This window comes from Schistocerca gregaria, chromosome X (genome assembly GCF_023897955.1).
Source record: "Schistocerca gregaria isolate iqSchGreg1 chromosome X, iqSchGreg1.2, whole genome shotgun sequence".
Lineage (NCBI taxonomy): Eukaryota > Metazoa > Arthropoda > Insecta > Orthoptera > Acrididae > Schistocerca > Schistocerca gregaria.
The window spans coordinates 213,904,922-213,930,389 of record NC_064931.1 but is presented as its reverse complement, the minus strand read 5'-3'; the positions used below and the strand labels follow the sequence as shown (position 1 = coordinate 213,930,389).

General features: G+C 43.7%; 1 protein-coding gene across 1 annotated transcript in view; it reads left to right on the top strand.

The window, feature by feature from the left end:
- The window catches only part of LOC126298384 (inactive phospholipase C-like protein 1), a 1,421,164-nt gene that overhangs the window by 660,875 nt on the left and 734,821 nt on the right, over positions 1-25,468 (top strand). The gene's annotated exons all lie outside the window — the stretch shown is intronic.

Below are 25,468 nucleotides of genomic sequence, written 5' to 3'. Positions count from 1 at the left end.
GCACACCGTTACGCCGTCTTCCGCTCACGCCCCAACATCGTGCAGTCCGCCTCCAGTGGTGTCGCGACAGGCATGAATGGAGGGACGAATGGAGACGTGTCGTCTTCAGCGATGAGAGTCGCTTCTGCCTTGGTGCCAATGATGGTCGTATGCGTGTTTGGCGCCGTGCAGGTGAGCGCCACAATCAGGACTGCATACGACCGAGGCACACAGGGCCAACACCCGGCATCATGGTGTGGGGAGTGATCTCCTACACTGGCCGTACACCTCTGGTGATCGTCGAGGGGCCACTGAATAGTGCACGGTACATCCAAACCGTCATGGAACCCATCGTTCTACCATTCCTAGACCGGCAAGGGAACTTGCTGTTCCAACAGGACAATGCACGTTCACATGTATCCCGTGCCACCCAACGTGCTCTAGAAGGTGTAAGTCAACTACCCTGGCCAGCAAGATCTTCGGATCTGTCCCCCATTGAGCATGTTTGGGACTGGATGAAGCGTCGTCTCACGCGGTCTGCACGTCCAGCACGAACGCTGGTCCAACTGAGGCGCCAGGTGGAAATGGCATGGCAAGCCGTTCCACAGGACTACATCCAGCATCTCTACGATCGTCTCCATGGGAGAATAGCAGCCTGCATTGCTGCGAAAGGTGGATATACACTGTACTAGTGCCGACATTGTGCATGCTCTGTTGCCTGTGTCTATGTGCCTGTGGTTCTGTCAGTGTGATCATGTGTTGTATCTGACCCCAGGAATGTGTCAATAAAGTTTTCCCTTCCTGGGACAATGAATTCACGGTGTTCTTATTTAAATTTCCAGGAGTGTATATCAAAACGGCCGATTCAAACTGCCGACCTTGGTCAGTCATTATGTACATGGGACAACCAAAGCGTGACATCCACATGTAGATAAAGACTTTGGCGGTGGATTCGAGTCTAAAGTCCATAAGCTATACAGCGTCTACTCATTCTAATGACGCAGTTTATCACCGACAAGATGTGCCGATAGGCGTCAGAATTGGGTAGTGGGCCCACGACATCGACATACACGTGGAGAAAATGTCCTTTTGGGGCTTTAAAGCGACCTAGCGGTGGTAGAGCGTTGCGTGAAACCTTCCGCCTTTGCACAAAAAGCACGCATGTGTCCAGTGCTTACAATTCTTCTTCACATTAGGACATACAAAACGGTCCGTCACCAGGAGCATAGTCGGATTTCGACAGAATGTGTGAAGTTATGTAACTGAACATGGTGCAAAATAGTTGAGGAACAAGGAGGCGTGTCTGTTTTTGCGAGACGCCACAGAGGATCAGACGGGTCGCACCCGGAATGGGCTGAAGTGCGACCCGGAGGTTCGTAGAGGAATTGTCTTGGTATTGCTCTTCCCTGGACTAGTCATAGTCGACGTGGGATGAGGCTTTGATGCACAGGAGGTAATATGCCACGACGTTTTCCGCGTCTTTTATATGACGTACGTCGGTGGTCAACTCTGCGACGTAATCCAAGTGCCAAAACAGTCAGGGCAGGTGTCCTTGGACCAGTTTCGGATAGAGGCTGTGAGCAGTCGGTGTTCCATGTAAATAATTACCAGAGGGCACTCCTTGATATCGTGCCGTGAGTAACATATCGCTTCATAAATTGATAGTAGCTCTCGTTCATACGCGGACCACTTACATCGCCATGCCAGAGGGCTAATCAGTTGGGGGTCGGACGGCCCTGCCCCCTGAGGACTAAGTTTTCCGAGTTCGTGTAGGCGTTTAACTAGCCCGCCCCGTTAGCCGTGCGGCCTAACGCATTGCATTCCGGGCGGGAAGGCGTGCCGGTCCCCGGCACGAATCCGCCCGGGATCCACTGAGGGCTGAACCGCACAATAACCCTGGGTTCGGTGTGGGGCGGCGATGTGGTGAGTGGACTGCTGTAGCCTGTTGTTGGGTTGTGTACCACTGAGGGCTACGGCGGGGTGAAGTCTCTCCCTCGTTTCTAGGTCCCCATTTCAATACAATACAATGCAATACAAGGGTTTAACTAACCATAGTCGGTAGATCCGCGGGTACTCTTCAGAACTGTCATACGAATTTGGTTTTTTATGAAGTGAAAATATTTCTGGTGTGCTCTACCATAGATGTGATATGGAATTTACAATAACGAAATCTGTATGTGAATAAGTCCACACTTTATTATAAGAAAGACGGCACAACAGAGCTACATCTGCACTGGTTAATGACATTAGCCACACTGTCTGTCAGAGAAAAGACGGGCTGTTGAACCCACCTCCCCTCCCCAACCTCATATTGCAGGACAGTACCAATAGCAAAGTCACTCACGTTTGCCTTTATGACAAGCCGAACATCCTGGAGGTGGAACGCCGGAGCAATGGCTCATATGAGACAGTGTTTGATACATCTGAAAGCGGATTGCATCTCCGAAGTCCATAGTGGTATACGTCTGCATTAGTATTCTTGTCAATGAGGTTTTGAGTGAGTGGTGCCTGAAGGGAAACAGCCTGCAGCCGGTGCTGGTAGGAAAAATTAACGTGCCTAAAAACCAGCGCAGTTCATGGTAGTCCCGCGACGGCAACTGTTGTTAATTGATCTCTATGTGCTGGCCTGTGTGCCCGTGCGGTTCTAGGCCCGTCAGTCTGGAGCCGCGTGACCGCTACGGTCGCAGGTTCGAATCCTGCCTCGGGCATGGATGTGTGTGATGTCCTTAGGTTAGTTAGGTTTAAGTAGCTCTATGTTCTAGGGGACTGATGACTCAGAAGTTAAGTCCCATAGTGCTCAGATTCATTTGAACCATTTTTTTTATCTCTATGTTCTGTGGTCTAAGGTTAATGCAGAAGGCATTTACTACGTTGTCAAGCAAAAGGGCTTTGTTTTGTCACAGTTGACATTTTTCTTTATTGATCACCACTCTGCTGTCAGACAGCCTGTCGTAAACATTTTTTTGAGATGCAAATAATTTAGAAGTTCAATAGGGCCAACAATAAAGCGTTGCCAGGTTTGAATGGCGTTCTGTAGTCCGTATGGCATAAAAATAAGTTCAGACATGCCGAAAGGCATGATAATAACCGTTTTGCGGATACCCTACTTACCGATATAGGGATTTGCAGCTATGATTTCTTGCAGTAATTTACACTAAACACAGAGGCGTCCGCCTCATAAAGAGTCCTAGATGTTCAGGACTGGGTATCTGTCCAGTAAAGAACAATCACTGAGAATTCTGTAGTGACCATACACCCTGACAGACCTGTCATTTTTAAAAATAATTTGAGGTGTGAAACTAAGGAACTGTTTGAGGGCTACATGATGCCAGCCTGTAGGAGTTCGTCAGTCGCTGCCTTAGCGACCCTGAGTGGATCTAGCGGTAGTGTAAGCTGTTTGTCTGTCTGTGGCGTACTGGAGGGCGGGTGGGGGGGAGTAGCGTTGATCTCATGAACCATTCCTTTTTTAATGCTGCACTGCTCAAGGGGAAGAGCACGATGGCATGTCTAGAGGAGACGAGCGAAAATTGCGGTACTGACCTTTGTGTCAGCAGTTGATGAAGAAGCTGCAGGTGTGTCCACAGATGACGAAAAAGCTTTAAGGTCGGATCGATGTAGAGAGTATGTCGGAATCGTGTGGAGGCGGTCGATGAAGCTCATCGAGACAGCGTCAAGCGACGTAGAGTTGTTCCTCGGCTTCATGAATTCTATAAAGATGGCATTATTTTCGTGTTGCAGATGTATGTTCATCGCGTGCAAGTCGAAACAGAGTTGATGTAGTTTCTGAATGCGATCGATAGCGTGAAGGCAGTCTTGAAGGTACCGGTGGCTGTCAGGCGTTCGGGTAAGGGGTGGAAACTGTTACGTAAAGTGGCCGGTTCCGTTGTGTTGGGTCATTATAGGTTGTGGCCGACGACACCTGCGACAAAGCAGCCACTAGCAGTGTGAGTTAAAACGCCCCATATAGGAACCAAGCGGCAGGTTCGAAGGAAGTCTGCACCGGATACTGGCTCACTAACATCCACAAATTTCCTCTACAACGTCCAGACGAAAACGTCATCACAATCAAGGTCCTGCCGGCAGGTCTGAGAACCATACACTCTGATTACCGAGTCGTTTGCTGCGCGAAGCTAGATGGCTGCGCCTGCATGCGTCGGTAATGCAGAAGAGGGCACCGAAGTATTGACTCCCAAGCCAGAGTCGACAACGAAGTGTTAGCGGCTGATGCGGTCCGGACTGAATAGCCTGTTACTGTGAGGGCAAGGTTGGAGTGAGCCAGTGTCATCGTTCCAAGAGTCTAGGTGACTTAGATGACCAGCACGGATCGGTGTACATGCTCAAAGTGTGCAAGTTTAGGAGTGGCATGGCGGACGACTGTTGCGATCAGAAACATCGAATCGTATGTGGTGTCAGCAGATGTGGTTCTCCATAGGCGCAGGCGTAGCCTGGTTGGTGGGTAGATGGAGGTTTATTATGATGGAACATAGGTCATCGCTCCGCCGATGGCGGTGACGTCAGAGCTGAGTTCGGGCATGGTCGACTCGGCTGGTGGCAGGTGCGAGGTTGGTTGGGCTCCTGCTATGGTTGCAAGACGCGTCCGACACCATTGTTGTCTGTGTTATTAATACATTGCATATGTTGAATGATGGAAAATATCCCGTCCACAAGTTTGAGTAGCGCGTCTAGTGAATTTTGCTAATGAGCAAACATGGCCAGTTCAAGTTGCAGGGAAAGCTGGACGACCCATAAAGTTCATAACATGTGGCAGGGTATGAGATGCAAATCTATTTGAGTGCGTAATCGATGATATAATTGCGAAGGAATCGTATCCGTTAAATCTCCATCATAGATGACACGGTCTAACTGTTCTGCAAAAGGGTGTGACAGGCAGTGGACGAGTGTTGTTTTAGCAGCCTCGTAGTTATTGCCTGAGGGTGGAGCGAGGATGATATCTCTGATATTATCCACGTTTTCGCCAAGTCACTAAGTAGTGTGATGAGTTTTGTGCGGTCATTGATGACGTCACTTTCCACAACGGCGAACCACAGGCTTGGTTGATCTGAGACGTGGTAGCTTACAGTGAGTCCCCACTCCAGTAGATTGTCACTGTGACATCAGTAGATGAACACCTGTACAGTTCAGCTTCATACATGGTGCGATTTGATGTGTACTACGTGAGTCGGAAGACAATGCAGCCGATTGCATGAGGCCCAAGGCGAATGAATTCGCATGCTGTTCAGATGTCACCTTGGTCAAAGTGAGTGGATAAGAATCCGACTAGTCGGATCGGTGTGGCTCTAAAGTAGCCTGGTTTGCATACAGAGCAGACTACATTGTGAAATCACAGAGTATGTTGTCCGACGCATTCCATTATTCAGAACCACTGTTCACAGTCGGAGCACTGTCTTGAAAAGTGTCACGATCGCTTTTGACAACTTGTGGTGTGTGGAGGCTCTTATCCATAACACTGGGTATCGTGACACGAGAACCGCTAACCGAATGCGTGAAATGCGCTGTACAATGGGGCCACGATGGCATCACTGTAGCTGCGCAATAACCGTAGATGTCCCGAAATGAACGCAGCCACACTCGTCCCAGGTAACCAATATAGTTCTCCGCTATATACGGTATGTAGAATGTACAATTACACAACCAAAATCTGAATAAGCCCACACTTCATTATAAAAAAGATGGTGCAACAGAGTTGCGTCTGCACTGGTTTTAAAGTCACTAGCCGTACTGTCTGTCAGAGATCGCTTGCGCGTGACCTGAGTTGAATGCCAGCGATATTGTTTGTTGGCGTGGAGTTTCCCCATGTCCCTTGTTATTGCAATTACCTCATAAGCTATTATCAGCATAAAAAGTGTTATTAGGAGTCTCTGTTCTTCGTGAAATGCTGCAGAACTATTCAAATTTTGTACAGAGAACTCTGGAACTATAGAATATCTGCGAAGAAATCTACAAAAAAAATCTATGTTTCTCGAAAGTCAGGTGCCAACTTTAGAAATAGTAAAAATGGGTACAGTAGAGTCTCGATTATCCGATCTTTGGTTATCCGACCTTCTGTGTTATGCGACCCTTTCACCGCGCCGGCCGTTCGCCAGCCGACGACAGGTCATTGACTAACGTGTTGCTTGTTGATACTCAGTTCATTGTCGCCGTCTGCTACTCCTCACTCCTCAGTGCTAACTTAGATATGTAGTGGAGTGGACGTGTTGCACTTTGTTTATTGTGAAAATTTGTGGTGATGGCTTCCAAATGGAACAAGTTGGTCGTTTCAATAGAAGAGAAACTTAAAGCTTTAAAAAGAATAGACAATGATGAAACTTTATTAAAAGTGGCGCAAGATTATAAGGTCGGGAAAACAACAGTTGGAGACTGGAAAAGGAACCGCAATGAAATTGAAAAGTGGTGTTCTCAGCGAGCAACCTCGGCTGTTTTGGAAGATCGGAAAATCATGAAAAAATGTGATTATGAAAAAGTAAGTGAAGCTTTGTTCCTATGGTTTACTCAACATAGAGATAAAGGTGTACCCATGTCGTGACCTGTCTTGCATTCGCGAGGACGACGGTTCAATCCCACGTCCGGCCATCCTGATTTAGGTTTTCTGTGATTTCCCTAAATCGCTCCTGGCAAATGTCGGGATGGTGCCTTTGAAAGGCCACGGCCGACTTCCTTCCCCTTCCTTACCTAATCCGATGAGACCGATGACCTCGCTGTCTGGTCTCCTCCCCCAAAAACAACCCAACAACCCCTGTTTTGCAGGAAAAAGCCTTAAAGTTTCAAGATCAAGATATAAAGGCCATGTTTTTGCCTCCAAATGTCACATCCTTATGTCAGCCTATGGACCAAGGGACCTTATAGACAGGAAGAGAAACTACCGCAGAAACTTGCTTTCCTCTTTAATTAACGCTATGGACAAGGGAGAAGACATGCTAGAGCAGTTGCGCCGTATTAATTTGAAAGACGTAGCTTATGACGTGACCCAATCTTGGGAGAGTGTTGGAGAAAATACAATTGCAAAATCCTGGAAAATTTTGCTACAGGAAAAGCAAGAAAATTCCCCAGTTGATTAAAATCTACAACAGCAGACCGAACCAGAAAATACTACCCTGCTTTTATTGTTATGAAACGTTCCGGGATGTGCTGACACCACAGAAGATGACATAAATGAATGGATTGTCCAAGATGAAGAATTTGAAGTGACAGATGAAGAAATAGTCAACATGGTAATCGAAAAAGAAGAAGACGAAGAAGTGGATGTGGTGGAGGAAAGTGAGCCCAAGATTTCTCACAACGAAGGACACAAGGCCTTAGAAACTGCTTTAAAATATGTAGAGCAACTGGAGGAGACATCTTCTACCGAGGTTTTACTTCTTAAGAGACTATGTGATTTAGAGAAAAAAAACGGCAAACAGCAGGCAAACAAAAGACAATTAATAACTTCTTCACACAGTAAATATCTATTCAGTTTAATTTGATTTGTATTGTATTAAATGATTAACTCATTTGGCCAACTTTAGTTTAATTTTTATGTTTTTTTGTATTATCCGACCTTGACGCGGCCGGCTTAGGTCCGATAATCGAGACTCTACTGTACCTCAATATTCCAATTATGTCATAAACTATTATCTGCAGAAAAAAATGTCAGTCGGGTTTCCTGTTTAGCTCTTGGGGATCTATTTAGAGTTCCGGTCGTAATCTTTTTCGCGAATTTGGAAAATAATTTCTTTTACAAGATTAAAATTTTGTCGTGAACTGTTGTTATCCTCGAAAAATTCTGCAGAATTATTCATACTTTATATCGTGAACACTAGACCTATAGCATGTCTATTGAGAACTGAAAAAATGTATATATCCCGAAAATCGGGTGACAACTTCAGCAGACTGACATGAGGGTGGCGGCGCGTACGTGGGTGCAGCGGTGCAGTGCTGCGATAGCGTTTGTTCGTGCCAAAGCGGGACTGTTGTGGTGCGGCTGCGAGGATGGCACACGTCAAAGGGTCTGAAATTACAGCAGCACGTCGGTTACCGGCTGACATGCGGGCGGCGGCGCGTAGGTGAGTACTGTGACGCAGTGCCGCGGCAGCATACTGCAACAAGTGGTTTCTGTGGTAGGCTCGCACTGTCACATCAATACCAAAAAAATACTGTAGAACCATTTGTAACAGCGACGTTGACTCCAACACTCTGTAATTTATATAGCTACGGAAATAGATTATACGTTATTTCGTGAGGACTGATTTCAAGTTCATAACAGAATTACGGTATCCGTAACGGTTCAGGAAATTTTTGAGGTGAGCAGCTTACCTAAGTCACCCTCTACATTTCGAACGCCAGTGACAGTGAATGGTGGAAGGTACAACGTACCGTTGTTATTTTCTTTCCACAATATCAATTGTGTATTGAGCGAGAGATAATGACAGTCCATAGGTATCCGTACGAGCCCTACTCTCTCTTATATTATTCTCATGACCCCTACGCGAGAAAGATTTCGGTGGCAGTATGTAGGTCGCAAAGTATTCTTCCAATAGAGGTTTCATAAATTTACCCAACTGGTTTTCCCGGAGGGTCAGGTCCTCTTTCTTACAAGGATTCTTATCTAAGGTCGCTGAGCATTTCTGCTGTAGGATTATTACGATCCTTGCAGCGCATGCCTTAATTCGTTCCATGGTTGCTTTAATGCCTACTTGATAGCAACACAAACCGCTGAAATAGTACTGTATAACTTTCAGAGTAAAGCGAAATGAAATTATATTTGCAACAGAAGACTTAATTTTGTTCAGAAATATACACAACAGTTACTGAAAACTACAGCCATGAATAAAATACTAACTCTAGAAATTGTTGCACTACCCTCTTGTATGTCACTTCCTTTAGAGATGCAGTGAGCTTCTTCACAACCCCCTTCCAATCAATCCATTTTTTTTCCACTGACAGACTATAATACAAATTTTACCTTATCTTCCTAGGTCATATCACATCACTTTTTAGTATTAATCCTAAATATTTTTATAATATGACGCACCCAAGTTCTTCACCGCTTACTGGCTACTGCATTCTTTCCCTTTCTTATACATATTATGTCACACTTATTCACATTTAAAGAGAGCTGCCATTTGTTACAAGTGATAATTTTTTTCAATTATTTATGAAATTCCTTACGATCGCCTAACGACGTGTTTTATTGTACACGACGGCATCTTCAGCTAAACATCTTATACTACTACCTATCCTATCTGGTAAATCGTTGATCTATACTGAAAATATCAGATATAGTATTACGCTTCATTGGTGCATACGCGATGTTACTTTCGTTTCCGTGAGACATTCGCCCTCCAGTGTAACCTACTGGGTTCTATAAATGAAAATTTTCTCAAGAAAATCACATATTTGGGAAAATAATTCGCGCTATCGTATGTTGATTAGTAGATGAAGATGTGGAACAGCGACATTTGTCTGTAATTCTATGCACGCGATACTTTACCTTTTGTAAATAGTTTTGGGGGATTATACGCCTTGCAAGAGTCTCAAAAAAATGTGCTAGGTAAGGATATAATGTAAACCAACTGAAATACCGTCAGGGTCTCGTGCCATGTTCGCTGTAAGTTGTTGTAACTGAACTTTACCTCCAAACGGCTTGGCTACTGTGACTTCTGTACATTAAGAACAGCCTACGAGGTGCCGCTGAAATGTCTGTCGAACACGGGCGCTGCTCCAAGAAATAGTATGAGACACAGATACGCGGAAATATTACAACTATTGGAAAAGCTACAAACGTCTATGTCCAAAACACTGATTTATTCAGTAACACAAATACTCAACTGTCAAGCGATCATTGTACAAATAGTTATACCCTTTGCAAGTGTCCCATTCAGACGCTTAGTCCAGATCGGTGAGTACTACTGTCTCCATCCCGGAAGAGTCACTGACCCATGTGTTGCGTTCGCTGGTCTGCTGTGCCGTTGGACTCGTCGTCGGCGTGCGTGCCAATTCCTTCGGCGAACAAATCGGTGCTCCACGGGAGATGAGTTGCGATAGAACTGTTGAGCTCGATGGAACTGGAACTGTCTATTATAGGGGAACGTCAGGGTGGCTGTCGAAAAAACTCGAATTTTTTTATTGGGGAATTTTAATGTACGTATGTTGATGAATTGTTCTCCAAAATATTATGCGTGAACTCCAAAAAGTAACGAGTCTCTGTGCGTTTGAAGCCGAGCGTGCACGACACGCCTCGGCGTTAGAGAACCGGTTCCGCACCCACGCTCCCTGTTCGTACCGATTTCGTTAAACCTAATTTGCTGGAGCGTTGTTCCGGCGGTTTTGCTCAAAACGTGAACGAAAGTTTCAATAGTCTCATTGGAGACACGCTCCAAAAATAACATCCAGTCGAAGCGAAATTGTCAATATTGTTTCAAATTTGGCCGTATGTCTATTCAGCGTAGGCCGTACTGCATTAATGCACGTGGCAAATGCCCTTGAAATCAATATCGGCGAGGAAATGCGCCGATTGTGTGTAGATGGAGACGCCAACGGTGATGCGCTCAGTGACGGAAAGGCTTTGAGGACGAAGATGAGAGCTTATCGGGTCAAAGTAGCAGAAAGCGGCCATCCACTAACCAGGGTGGTAGTTATTATGGACCAGGTATCAATGACATCACGTAAGTTTCAAACTTTGCCCAATTTTTGTATGATAAATACCTGTCAACATTTAAACGCGTTTTTCTCAAAACCATATTTTTCGGCACGGTTGTTGTCGCCCACGCTACAATTTTCATCCGATTTTTTTTATTTTTTTATTTTTGGTCTCCCTTGAAGCAAATTGAATCCTCTTCAGTTCATCGAAGCCGATTTTTTTATGTTGATATTTAGTATATTTTTCGTACAAAATAGAGGGGTACAGAAACGGCCATTTTTTCCAAGAATTGTAACTTTGCCAAAAAATTTCTTTGACAGTCCCTACTTTTTCTTTTCCTCGCTTACGCCATAGTCCCCCAGAGACCGCAGGGTTGGCGTGGTTACAACGGATTTGGCAATATTAGTGTTAGGGATAGCCGGATGCCCTTCCTGTCGCCACCCCATACCCCCCAGGATGGAATCAGTGTACCCCAACCGTCTGCGTCTAGTGTAAATCTTGAAATAGTGCAGACGTGTTTCAAATGTCTGCAACGCATGTAACTAAGGTGGAACGTGGGCACCAGCCCGGTATTCATCTAACAGGATGTGGAAAACCGCCTAAAAACACATCCAGGATGGCCGGCACACCGGCCCTCGTCGTTAAACAGCCGGGCGGATTCGATCCGGGTTTTGCCAGTCCCTACGATGACCTAAAATTACATATCTAAGGAACAGGGTGATAGATTAATTTCACGTTTCAGATAAGCACAAATGGAGTAACAGCGACAACCGTCGATCTACCTCCTTTCAGAGCTACCTCGGGAAAATCCCAATTACCCAGTGAAGATTTTAATATTTTTCAGTAAAAAACTACAAATAAAAGCTTCAAGTTATGCTTTATTCATTGCAGCAAACCCCATTTGGCTTCTACATTCCAGTACGGAGAAATATCCCAAATACGAGCATTATTTTCGTCTGTCACCCTGTCGCTCCCCCTGAAGCGACTTATATCCTGAACTACGCAGTGATATGAATCTGTGCCCTCCTTCCGCCTGGCGGGTAAGCTATCCCGTGCAACCTGCAATGCTACACGAAGTTCTTGTTTGCAGCGGTGTTACGACAATGCGACACTTGGTCACAACATCCTCCCCCTTATCCCCATTAGTCCCCCCCCCCAACCCCATCATACTTTGTAGAAAGGATTGATGTAGAGCATCTTCGTCTTCTTCTTCTTCTTCTTCTTCTTCTTCTTCTTAATCTGCTACTACTTGTGTCGGCTGATGAAATCAATCTCCACGGTGACGTCCGTGCTGCAGCTGGTGGGCTCAAACTTCATGGGTTCTGGTTGCTGTGGGACTTCAGCACTGGTTGACGTCTCTAATTCTGTGATTCCTTCCTCCCCGTACAGGGTTGACACGTTGACCCCATCTGAAACTAAAGTAGGCTAGTAACTTCTGGAATACAAAGGTTGAGCGTATTGCGCTGTAGCTGGTCTGTCTGCTTACGGCAGATAACACCGTCTCATTCGTTCCGCAGTTTACATAGTGCTGTCTCCAGGTGCCATAGTTTTTCCCTATATGAAACCCTGAATATATTATTTTACCCTCAGTTTTGAATTTTCGTTTCCTTCTTTCGCTTCGGCGGTTACTGTGTACTTATGAGGCGTTTTTATGGAAATGGATTTTCATCTTCCTTCCATGGAGCATAGTGACTGGGGACATCTCCTTGCGCGGCCTGCTGCTTTAAGAAATTAGAAACATTTTTAGTGCGTCTTCTTTATTTTATTCGTATCAACGCGTCCTCATTTGTACTTATGAAGTCCTGACGAAACGTTGAGCACCGCCAATTGATTCAGAGTGGAATAATGCGCTACCAATTTGCCATATACAGCTTTTCATATAACTCTCTTCATGTTCTCCCGGGACAAACAGTGTGCCATTGTTACAATGGCGGAAATTATACCTTCTACTGAGTATATCCTTTTCAGTACTGTACTTAAACTGCTTTTTCCGCATCTGCACTTGTCATTCTTACAACGTATCGAAATCTAGTTCAGCTGTCTACACCTAAGAATCGTCTGACATAGTCCAAGTGGACACTGCACCATGATTCTGACGCCTTGTGCCATGGGAAATATGATTTGGATCGGGGCAGCTTGATTTTTCCTGCATACCACTCATGTTTGCAACATGTGACCTTATCTAAACCTTTCCGATGGCCGTATTACTTTCGAAATAATAAACATTTTACTGATTTTTTCCCATATGTCTCTTTTTCATATGACTGCCCCTTATAGATATGGTTGTAGTGCTTCCAGAAAGACTTTCCCTTTTAGGGAGTGGGGAATGATGACTCCTTTCAAAAGTGATATTAGCACGGTGCAGTTTTCAGAAGTGCACCAATTCAGGGGGAATTAGTTTCGAGTAAATGTTTCCCTTTAGATGGAACTTCATCTTATCTTATTGCTTCCACAATAACTTTTGTATCCTACGGTAGACCTGCTGCTACCTTGTTTGATAGGGTACCGAACCGAAAACATACATCTGAAGTGTGTAATTTATATACATACCATGCACTGAAATTCTGACTTGATACCATTCACCAAATAATCGAGTTCTCCAACCTCCTCGCACCCAAACGTGCGTCTAAACCATCTCTTTATAATTGCACAGACCTTGTGCCAAAAAAATCTTTATGCGATGGAACAACAAACAAGCTACAATAAATCCTGAAATAAAACACTGCAGCCGGCCTGTGTGGCCGAGCGGTTCTAGGCGCTTCAGTCTGGGACCCCGCGGCCGCTATGGTCGCAGGATCTAATCCTGCCTCGGGCATGGATGTGTGTGATGTCCGTAGGTTAGTGAGGTTTAAGTAGTTCTAAGTTCTAGGGGACTGATGACCTCAGATGTTAAGTCCCATAGTGCTCAGAGCCATTTTTTAAAACACTGCAAATTACCCCTCCAAATCATCTTATAATCTAAACACAGATACACTTATTTCTTAGTTTACTTTCCCCTTCTCTTTCATCTCTAGAGCACACATATCCTGTTAGTTCCACCCCTCAATTTCGTACTCGTCCCCAAAATAATTCATTAAATGCTTCTTTCGCTCCAGTTTAATTTTTTCTCTCTTCTAGATCTCTCACAGTCTTTAACTTCTCTCGAGTCCACAAATCAGGCAACAGCGATCGTAGTGTTCTACCGTACCATCGCCAATCAGATACAGTAAAACCACATTCCTCCTTAAGATACCATTCTGTCCAAATGTCACATTCTATATTAGAATCAAACTCACTGTATTCTCCCTTAACATTATCGACATTAGTAGCTTCAGCATCATTATCATGAAATAAAGCGTTAGTTTTTGCTTCCACGTCATTACAAACACCTTCACAAACAGCACTTTCAACAGCCGCTGATACATCATACAACTCGCTACATAAAACCTCATTTACCTTCATCGACAAATCACCAATATAAGAACCGTTCATAGTTTCACCAACCTCTGCCGTTACATCACGTAAATCATAGCTACAGCGTCGTGCAATTTCAGAACCAACGCTACCATTAAATTCCGCTGCGTTTTGATTTAAACCTGAGCGTAATACCTTTTCCTCTCCTACACGCTCCTGCGCCACATTAATTTCAGATCGCACATCGAATTCAGATCCACATTCATTCTCAAACAAACATTCAAGATCCACAGATCCATCCAGACAGCTTCAACTTTTCTAACTTCTGCACATAAAACATCATTACTACATTCCTTCAGAAATAATTCACTAATATCCAGCGATACACATACAAATACATCAACAACGGACGAGACTAATGCTATTCCGCCCTTACTAACCTCCTTAACAACTTCCCCCATTACAATATCACCTGAAACATCATCGTCTTCATCACTATAATCGTTACCGCTGGTTAGTACCTCTTTAGAATTCTCAGCCTCCTTTTGGCACATAGACACTTTCATTGTGTTAACATTCACACACTCTTTCGTCTCACATTCATAAATCAAATCATTTAGCCCTAAATCGTCGTCATCGCCTTTATCGTTGTCTTTCATTATGTTAGCATTACGCCATTTATGTACGATCTGATTTGAAAATTTACCTATTGAAAATTTACCTATCTGATCCTACCCCCATGAAACATGGACCTTGCCGTTGGTGGGGAGGCTTGCGTGCCTCAGCGATACAGATGGCCGTACCGTAGGTGCAACCACAACGGATGGGGTATCTGTTGAGAAGCCAGAAAAACGTGTGGTTCCTGAAAAGGGGCAGCAGCCTTTTCAGTAGTTGCAGGGGCAACAGTCGGGATGATGGACTGATCTGGCCTTGTAACATTAACCAAAACGGCCTTGCTGTGCTGGTACTGCGAACGGCTGAAAGCAAGGGGAAACTACAGCCGTAATTTTCCCCGAGGGCATGCACCTTTACTGTATGATTAAATGATGATGGCGTTCTCTTGGGTAAAATATTCCGGAGGTAAAATAGTCCCCCATTCAGATCTCCGGGCGGGGACTACTCAAGAGAACGTCGTTATCAGGAGAACGAAAACTGGCGTTCTACGGATCGGAGCGTGGAATGACAGGTCCCTTAATCGGGCTGGTAGGTTAGAAAATTTAAAAAGGGAAATGGATAGGTTGAAGTTAGATATAGTGGGAATTAGTGAAGTTCGGAAGTGAAGAAGACTTTTGGTCAGGTGAATACAAGGTTATAAATACAAAATCAAATAGGGGTAATGCAGGAGTTGGTTTAATAATGAATAAAAAAATAGGAGTGCGGGTAAGCTACTACCAACAGCATAGTGAACGCATTATTGTGGCCATATAGACACGAAGCTCACGCTTACTACAGTAGTACAAATTTATATGCCAACTAGCTCTGCAGATGATGAAGAAATTGATGAAATGTATGATGAGATAAAAGAAATTATTCAGGTAGTGAATGGAGACGAAAATTTAATAGTCATGGGTGACTGGAATTTGAGAGTAGGAAAAGGGAGAGAAGGAAACATAGTGGGTGAATATGGATTGGGGGAGAGAAATGAAAGAGGAAGCCGTCTGGTAAATTTTGCACAGAGCATAACTTAATCATAGCTAACACTTGGTTCAAGAATCATAAAAGAAGGTTGTATACATGGAAGAATCCTGGAGATACTAGAAGGTATCAGACAGATTATTTAATGATAAGGCAGAGATTTAGGAACCAGGTTTTAAATTGTAAGACATTTCCTGGAGCAGATGTGGACTCTGACCACAATCTATTAGTTATGAACTGTAGATTAAAACTGAAGAAACTCCAAAAAGGTGGGAATTTAAGGAGATGGGACTTCCATAAACTGACTAAACCAGAGGTTGTACAGAGTTTCAGGGAGAGCATAAGGGAACAATTGAAAGGAATGAGGGAAAGAAGTACAGTAGAAGAAGAATGGGTAGCTCTGAGGGATGAAGTAGTGAAGGCAGCAGAGGATCAAGTAGGTAAAAACACGAGGGCTAGTAGAAATCCTTGGGTAACAGAAGAAATATTGAATTTAATTGATGAAAGGAGAAAATATAAAAACGCAGTAAATGAAGCAGGCAAAAGGGAATACAAACGTCTCAAAAATGAGATCGAAAGGAAGCGCAAAATGGCTAAGCAGGGATGGCTAGAGGACAAATGTAAGGATGTAAAGGCATATATCACTAGGGGTAAGATAGATACTGCCTACTGGAAAATTAAAGAGACCTTTGGAGAAAACAGAGCCACTTGTATGAATACCAAGAGCTCAGATGGAAACCCATTTCTAAGCAAGGAAGGGAAAGCAGAAAGGTGGAAGGAGTATATAGAGGGTCTGTACAAGGGCGATGTACTTGAGGACAATATTATGGAGATGCAAGAGGATGTAGATGAAGATGAAATGGGAGATACGATTCTGCGTGAAGAGTTTGACAGAGCACTGAAAGACCTGAGTCGAACAAGGCCCCGGGAGTAGACAACATTCCACTGGAGCTACTGACGGCCTTAGGAGAGCCAGTCCTAACAAAACTACCATTTGGTGAGCAAAATGTATCACACAGGCGAAATACCCCTAGACTTCTAGAAGAATATAATAATTCCAATCCCAAAGAAAGCAGGTATTGACAGATGTGAAAATTACCGAACTGTCAGTTTAATAAGTCACAGCTGCAAAATTCTAACGCGAATTCTTTACAGACGAATGGTAGAAGCCGACCTCGGCGAAGATCAGTTTGGATTCCGTAGAAATGTTGGAACACGTGAGGCAATACTGACCCTGCGACTTATCTTAGAAAATAGATTAAGGAAAGGCAAACCTACATTTCTAGCATTTGTGGACTTAGAGAAAGCTTTTGACAATGTTGACTGGAATACTCTCTTTCAAATTCTAAAGGTGGCAGGGGTAAAATACAGGGAGCGAAAGGCTATTTACAATTTGTACAGAAACCAGATGGCAGTTATAAGAGTCGAGGGACACGAAAGGGAAGCAGTGGTTTGGAAGGGAGTTGTAGCCTCCCCCCGATACTATTCAGTCTGTATATTGAGCAAGCAGTAAAGGAAACAAAAGAAAAATTCGGAGTAGGTATTAAAGTCCATGGAGAAGAAATAAGAACGTTGAGGTTCGCCGATTACATGGTAATTCTATCAGAGACAGCAAAGGACTTGGAAGAGCAGTTGAACGGAATGGACAGTGTCTTGAAAGGATGAACATCAACAAAAGCAAAACGAGGATAATGGAATGAAGTGGAATTAAGTCGGGTGATGCTGAGGGAATTAGATTAGGAAATGAGACACTTAAAGTAGTAAAGGAATTTTGCTATTTGGGGAGCATAATAACTGAGGATGGTCGAAGTAGGGAGGATATAAAATGTAGACTGGCAGTGGCAAGGAAAGCGTTTCTGAAGAAGAGAAATTTGTTAATATCGAGTATAGATTTAAATGTCAGGAAGTCGTTTCTGAAAGTATTTGTATGAAGTGTAGCCATGTATGGAAGTGAAACATGGACGATAAATAGTTCAGACAAGAAGATAATAGAAGCTTTCGAAATGTAATGCTACAGATGAATGATGAAGATTAGATGGGTAGATCACAGAACTAATGAGGAGGTATTGAATAGAATTGGGGAGAAGAGGAGCTTGTGGCACAACTTGACAAGAAGGGACCTGTTGGTAGGACATGTTCTGAGGCATCACGAGATCACAAATTTAGCGTTGGAGGAGAGCGTGGAGGGTAAAAATCGTAGAGGGAGATCAAGAGATGAATACACTAAGCAGATTCAGAAGGATGTAGGTTGCAGTAAGTACTGGAAGATGAAGAAGCTTGCATAGGATAGAGTAGCATGGAGAGCTGCATCTAACCAATCTCAGGACTGAGGACAATAACAACAACAACAACCTATCTGATTCTCATCTCTTACTAATTTCATGTATTAATTGTGACGCCTTTCTACCAATTTGTTAACTCCTATCACATTTCCGTTTACTCGCGTCCTATTCATGGCTGGTTTATTTTGCAATCTCCGGACTTGAGATGAGGCGAAACCTGGTTTCCCGATGTCCCATTCCGCTGGTTCATTTCGCCAGGTGCCGGTCCCTCAAATCGAAGTTCTTGGTGTCGGTCCCTGTCACAAAAGTATCCATTCCCATTACCCCTTTGAAATTTATCATTGGAGATGCTACGGTTACCATTTCCCTGATCATAACTGTTGTTTGCGTTCCGTTGATAACTTCCCAGATGTCTTTCATAGTAGTTACTCGGACTGTAGTTATGATTTCCAATCTGAAAACTATTTGTCTGCTTACTTGGCGGTTTAAATTTCAACTCCCGTTCTAATTTTTCTACAAAGTCCAAAAGTTCGTCTATTTAGTTGCTAGGGCTGTGCACTGGGTCCCACTGCAAATTTTCCGGTAACCGCCTTTTCAACGTAATTTCAGTAAGCACACCCAGTGGACGTTTCACATGCATTAATCTCTCAAGTTCACGTTTATAAATTTCTCGCATCGACCCGTTCCCGTATTTGAATGTTGGCCAATTCAGAAACTCATTTTGGAGTCGCGTTTGCTTCGCTTTACTCCAGAACTTGTTCAGGAAACGGCTTTCAATTATTTCGTAGGTAGTGAACGTATCACTGTGTATATATTTGCCCACGACTGCGCCTCACATTCCAAACGTCTTTTCACGAATTTTATCTTCGCCCCATCGGACATTCTCCTTATAAAACCATCCCTGCATGATCTTAGAAATTTACTGGGTCATATTTCCCGTCGTGTGCAAAACATTTGTCCGATCCCGTGTTCATCCGCGGAACACTGATCACTGTACAGGTTTGATGTGCAGCTAAAGAATTCAGTTCACATTTTATTTCATTGATTTGCCTTTTAACTCCACTATTATCAATTTTAATGCCAAATCTACTTGTTCCTTTATTTTATCTATTTCCTTTTCCCCTTTACTTATTCGAACGGATAACTTGCTAATAACCTCTGTCGTCTCAGCCATTAGAGCATCTTGCCTACTCATACAATTTTTTATGTTGCCTCCCAGATCTGCCCGCAACTTCTCCACCTTATCACTGAAATTTTTCTCCGCTTGATCTACCTTAGAGTCAAGCATCCCAATTTCATCAGAAATTTTGCCCATTTCATCATGAATGGCTTTTAATTTTCCGTCTATAAATTCCTCGATTCCACTAGCCATTTTCCCTACTTCGTCTTTCACAACCGAAGCTATTTCGGATTGAACCGAATCAGTTTTTAAATTGACGTAAACCATATCGGTTTTAACAGAGTCAATTTTTAAATTTACGTTCACACGTAAGTTTAAACAGAATCAGTTTTGGATCCCAATCCTCTTATCATTTGCATTAATTGCGACATCATGTTTCCCCCAAATTCATCTCCCTTGCCTGATTTCGGACTATTTGTCCCACTAATTTATCACCGATCACGCTCTCCCGCTCCGACTTCGCGCTAAGCGGCTCGCTAGTGTTTTCGGACCCACAAAAACTAGCCGACTGCGTAAGATCAGCGACGCGTATTATTGGCGATTGAACCTCAGAACCCTACATAATCTTGCTATCAGCTCAGGAACTTAGCTTTGTCGTGCTGGAACCTTCTGCCATGGTGTTGCTGTCAGTGTTGCAGTTGAAGCCGACGATGAAGATCTCCTAGCCTCTGCTGTGGTACTGCAACCGCCGCTGCACGATGAATCACCGTTGAAGATGCCGCTGCTGGCTGGAATCACGTACTTTCGATGTCGCCTCTTGTTCCGCGTTACTTTTTTATCACTCCTAACCACTGCTAAAACTCGGTGGACACAACCGTTGCAAAATTCGTAGCTCAGAGCCACCACGCAAACTGCCTATACTGCCATAGACTGTGGACCTGTGTCACAGAATGTCGTTAAGTGCGAGAATTACAGTTATAATTTCCCAACTACACTCCTGGAAATGGAAAAAAGAACACATTGACACCGGTGTGTCAGACCCACCATACTTGCTCCGGACACTGCGAGAGGGCAGTACAACGAATGATCACACGCACGGCACAGCGGACACACCAGGAACCGCGGTGTTGGCCGTCGAATGGCGCTAGCTGCGCAGCATTTGTGCACCGCCGCCGTCAGTGTCAGCCAGTTTGCCGTGGCATACGGAGCTCCATCGCAGTCTTTAACACTGGTAGCATGCCGCGACAGCGTGGACGTCAACCGTATGTGCAGTTGACGGACTTTGAGCGAGGGCGTATAGTGGGCATGCGGGAGGCCGGGTGGACATACCGCCGAATTGCTCAACACGTGGGGCGTGAGGTCTCCACAGTACATCGATGTTGTCGCCAGTGGTCGGCGGAAGGTGCACGTGCCCGTCGACCTGGGACCGGACCGCAGCGACGCACGGATGCACGCCAAGACCGTAGGATCCTACACAGTGCCGTAGGGGACCGCACCACCACTTCCCAGCAAATTAGGGACACTGTTGCTCCTGGGGTATCGGCGAGGACCATTCGCAACCGTCTCCATGAAGCTGGGCTACGGTCCTGCACACCGTTAGGCCGTCTTCCGCTCACGCCCCAACATCGTGCAGCCCGCCTCCAGTGGTGTCGCGACAGGCGTGAATGGAGGGACGAATGGAGACGTGTCGTCTTCAGCGATGAGAGTCGCTTCTGCCTTGGTGCCAATGATGGTCGTATGCGTGTTTGGCGCCGTGCAGGTGAGCGCCACAATCAGGACTGCATACGACCGAGCCACACAGGGCCAACACCCGGCATCATGGTGTGGGGAGCGATCTCATACACTGGCCGTACACCTCTGGAGATCGTCGAGGGGACACTGAATAGTGCACGGTACATCCAAACCGTCATCGAACCCATCGTTCTACCATTCCTAGACCGGCAAGGGAACTTGCTGTTCCAACAGGACAATGCACGTCCTCATGTATCCCGTGCCACCCAACGTGCTCTAGAAGGTGTAAGTCAACTACCCTGGCCAGCAAGATCTCCTGATCTGTCCCCCATTGAGCATGTTTGGGACTGGATGAAGCGTCGTCTTACGCGGTCTGCACGTCCAGCACGAACGCTGGTCCAACTGAGGCGCCAGGTGGAAATGGCATGGCAAGCCGTTCCACAGGACTACATCCAGCATCTCTACGATCGTCTCCATGGGAGAATAGCAGCCTGCATTGCTGCGAAAGGTAGATATACACTGTACTAGTGCCGACATTGTGCATGCTCTGTTGCCTGTGTTTATGTGCCTGTGGTTCTGTCAGTGTGATCATGTGATGTATCTGACCCCAGAAATGTGTCAATAAAGTTTCCCCTTCCTGGGACAATGAATTGACGGTGTTCTTATTTCAATTTCCAGGAGTGCATTAAAGAAACCTTTTATTCAGTCCTGAACCGATCTGACAATTAATTTTTGCAAGAGCGTCCTGCCTATCGAAGTTCAGATGATGGTTTTGGAAACACTTTGCAGAACTCAAATCCAATTCTAAAACTTTCCAGAGTTCATATTCCGCAACTAACACTTTCCAAAATCCAATCCTATTCCAACACTTTGCAAAATTCTTATCCCTCAACTAACGCTTGCCATGTTCCTACCCCGGACGAGCCCCCAATTGAAAGACAACATCCTCAGAGGTGTTCGGGCTCATCTAAATGTCTTGGCTCAAGCTCGTCTGGGTGTTGAACCGCACGCGTCGCATTGCACGCCCTAAACTAGACACTTGTGACCTTTTGCTTAAATTGTCTGGCTGATGGCAAGATTGCGAAATACAAATTTAACATAACATGTAATAACAGTAATAACAATTTCGGGAACTAAATTAACGACCCATATATGACGTAGGCCACACAGTTGCAATTTGGTCAGAATAAGGTTTGTTCAGACAGCAAACTAATAGCGAAAGTGGTCGTATTTAGAGTTACTCTTGCACTCGAGCGCATATCCATTTGATACAGTTCGATCATTTACAATGTCATCGCGTCACAAGTCCAATACTCCACATCGTTAACTACGCGAAATGTTAGAGTTCACACCAGGCGCGCGGCTGCTCACTGCTCAGAGGCAAAGTTCCGCGATACCGCACAACACAAAATTTTCTAAGTCGTTTCACTTCCTAGCTCCTGAAAGACTGACCGTCCGCTTTCGCTTCTCCACCAGCATTGTCCTTCTGCCCGTTCCCGGCCTCGCTTCCCCCGCTCCGAATATCGTCACTCAACTGACTAGGGCAGTTCCCTTTCCGGAAGACGCGCATCTGATTGGCTACAGCTTATTCTACATTATTTTACATTTTAACATATTAAAATAATCAAAGCTTGATCACTTTCACGTTCTAAATAATGTAAGAATAATATCTATTGTTAAATTCTTTTGCATAAAACCAATACAATTTCCTTCTTTACTTTTAATATCCCGCCCGGTAGCCTTGCCCCAATGTGCTTTCTGATAAGGAAATAAGGAACCAATGTAACTATTATGCACTAAACTTTACAACAAATATTCTATTACCTAATGATTCAATAAGGTGTCATGATGTCATCGTTCTGTGTGCTTTGTGTGGAGGAAATGATGATCTGTGCTTAACTGAAAATATTGAAAATTTAAATTTACTATATTTTTAGACAAAGTCACGTAATTCATATTTACTACGTATGTCATTTTAATGATGCTCTTCTATATAAAATATCGATCGTTAAGGTCGACCAACGCGTTCAGACGTTAGCATTCACGTCTTTGTTACAAAATTTGTTAATTTCACTTTAACAGTAATCCTAAACTATTATAGATATGATCGATATTCAAGTTTTATTGGCATCACCATGAAAATTTATAGAGTATGGCAGATTACAATTACTGTGGCTTCATTCCCTGCATTACTACAGAATTAAATAGTTTCCATAAATGTTTCCCTTTATAGCCTATCTTAGGTCCGCCATATTTAACACTGTTGCGTCTCCTCGGCCACAAAGCCTTCTACTGTGTTTCCCTATGACGTAGGTTCTCGTCTGTCTCACTCGCACATTACAGCGGTTAGGCCTCAATAGACAATAGACGCCTGTTACTTGCCCCGTCTCGTGGTGTTCGTTTTACAATTCCTGAAGGCTGACTCTTTCAGCCATATACTTAAATGAGAGCGAAATGCTCGTTAACTCACAACCTACGTTCGACTGGAACTGTTTTATGTTCTTCAGTAATGGAAGTTTTTCGGTGACTTTCGAGTTTCTTCTGATAAGACATTACCTTCTCCAGATAGTATGTGTCTTAGATACTTTATGTCTTGTGGAAAGCAGCAGAACTTTTCCCTATTTAATTCAGAGACCAACTTCAAGATTGCTTCAAACAAGTTCCCTAAATCTTCCCCCCTCGTACTTGCTGATACTATTATAACATATAAACAATTTGCTGCAAGCGGAATATTTCTGCTTAATTTCTCGATGGTATAACGCCGGAGCAGTATTAATTCCGAAAGGCACTCTTACATATTTAGAGGCCAAGTGATGTGTTAATGGCATTGAGCTTCTGGCTTTCTTCGTCGAGAGGTATTTGAAGATAAGCGTCTTTTAAATCATGTGTCAATAGTATCTCCCTCTATCTAACTTTGGCGTTATGTCTTCTGCACTCGGGATTAGGTATATATCGATTACGAGCTGTGCATTCACGGTTGATCTGACTTCATTCCACAGTCCTAGCTCCCCATTCGATTTTTCTACTAGTTATAAAGCGTTTGGCCCCTTCGACTCTTCTTAACTGCTCCAATTAACCCATTCCTTACTAACATATTTAATTCCTGTTTGATCTTCTTATGGATTGATAGCGTATTGGTCTAACATTCTAAAACTTCGATATTTCGTTTTTCACCTGGTAATTTTTTTATCTACCTAGCGTGGCAGTAAAAATTCCTGTGCACTTTGTACATAGATTTTCTGAGTGTTATATCTCATCCGTTACTTTCATCTGCTTTACTAAATCATGGACTGTAAACCTGAGTTTTCCAAAGAGGTTGAGTTCCGTCACGTTTGTAGTGATCTGAGACTGTGTCACTAGTAGTGTTGTGTGTAATATTGAATTCTTATACTTCGTATTTACTGCACATTGTATTTTTTTAATTGGTTGTGCTATAACTTGTTAGTGTACCTTTAAATTTTCTTAACGTAGGTGATCAAATAAATTCATGAGTTTTAGTACTTATTGTAGCTTTGAAAGAACCCATACCTATTTGGAATACTTGGAACTGTATCCTATTCCAATATGTTTTACATTTACAATTACTGCTTTAGCATTATTCCACACTAATATGAATATCTTACTCCCGAATTCTTCATCTAATCTTCCATTTTCTTCCTTATAGGTATTACACATCAGTTTCCTATTTCTCATACGTAGATGCACGTGTATATTACGCCCTTTCTTAGTAATGTTAAAACTTTTCGCTACTTTGTAATAGCATACTTCCCTATGCAATGTAGTAAAAATTGGTGCATGATTTTACTTTCCTTTGATGGTTATCATCCGTATTTTAAACTGATCTTGTATTTCCGCCATTTTAGGGGTATATTTGTATCCTACTAACTTTTCTTGTCTTTAAAATTTCTGAAGCCTTGAAACCCCTTTTTGAAAACTTCGTTTTCTACATTTTTCCGTGGCTTTTTCCCCCCGCTCAGATGCCTGAACTACACTTGAGCACTTTTCTAGTATTGTATTATTTTACCTAATTAGGTCGTTTCTGAAAGTGGCGTCAGGGCATGTACTACCGTCGTCTCCCTCACTGACTTATCTGCATATGGTAAGCCACATGCAGGATTCTCACATTTAAATTTACAGCTTTTGGTTAGACCCTATAGTGTGACGAACCATCTCTTAAAGTTTGTTGTGGTTTCTGGTATGTTCTTTTAAATGTGAGTCATGATATACAGTTGTGCTATATTACAAATTTCTGCGCCACCTTGACATAGCGAAAAGGTACGTTGCATTACTTCACCTGTCGTTGTATGTGCCGTAAAATGCTGCTCCATCCGTGCGATGTAATTTGTCTATTTTTCCTTCTTCTGACCAAACAGATAGCATACCAGTGGTAATCTCCTTACTTCGTCTTGGCCGCATCCCTTTTCGCCCAGCTTTATCAGTGGCGTTTGCTACAAGTTACCGACAGACTGCAGTAGGTGTAGTACTTGCATTATAATGTCGAGTTGTTGCGACATCTGAAAATATACTCGACGCAGATTACTGTATTTTATTTCTGATTCTTGGAAAAAAATGATTAGACAGTTCACTTTTCGTACAGGCGTGGCCTACAAGTTTTAAACTTTGTACAACTAACACATTTAAAATATTTTGCTCTGTTACATATTCTCGATAGTGCTGCGTTGTGATCCATTG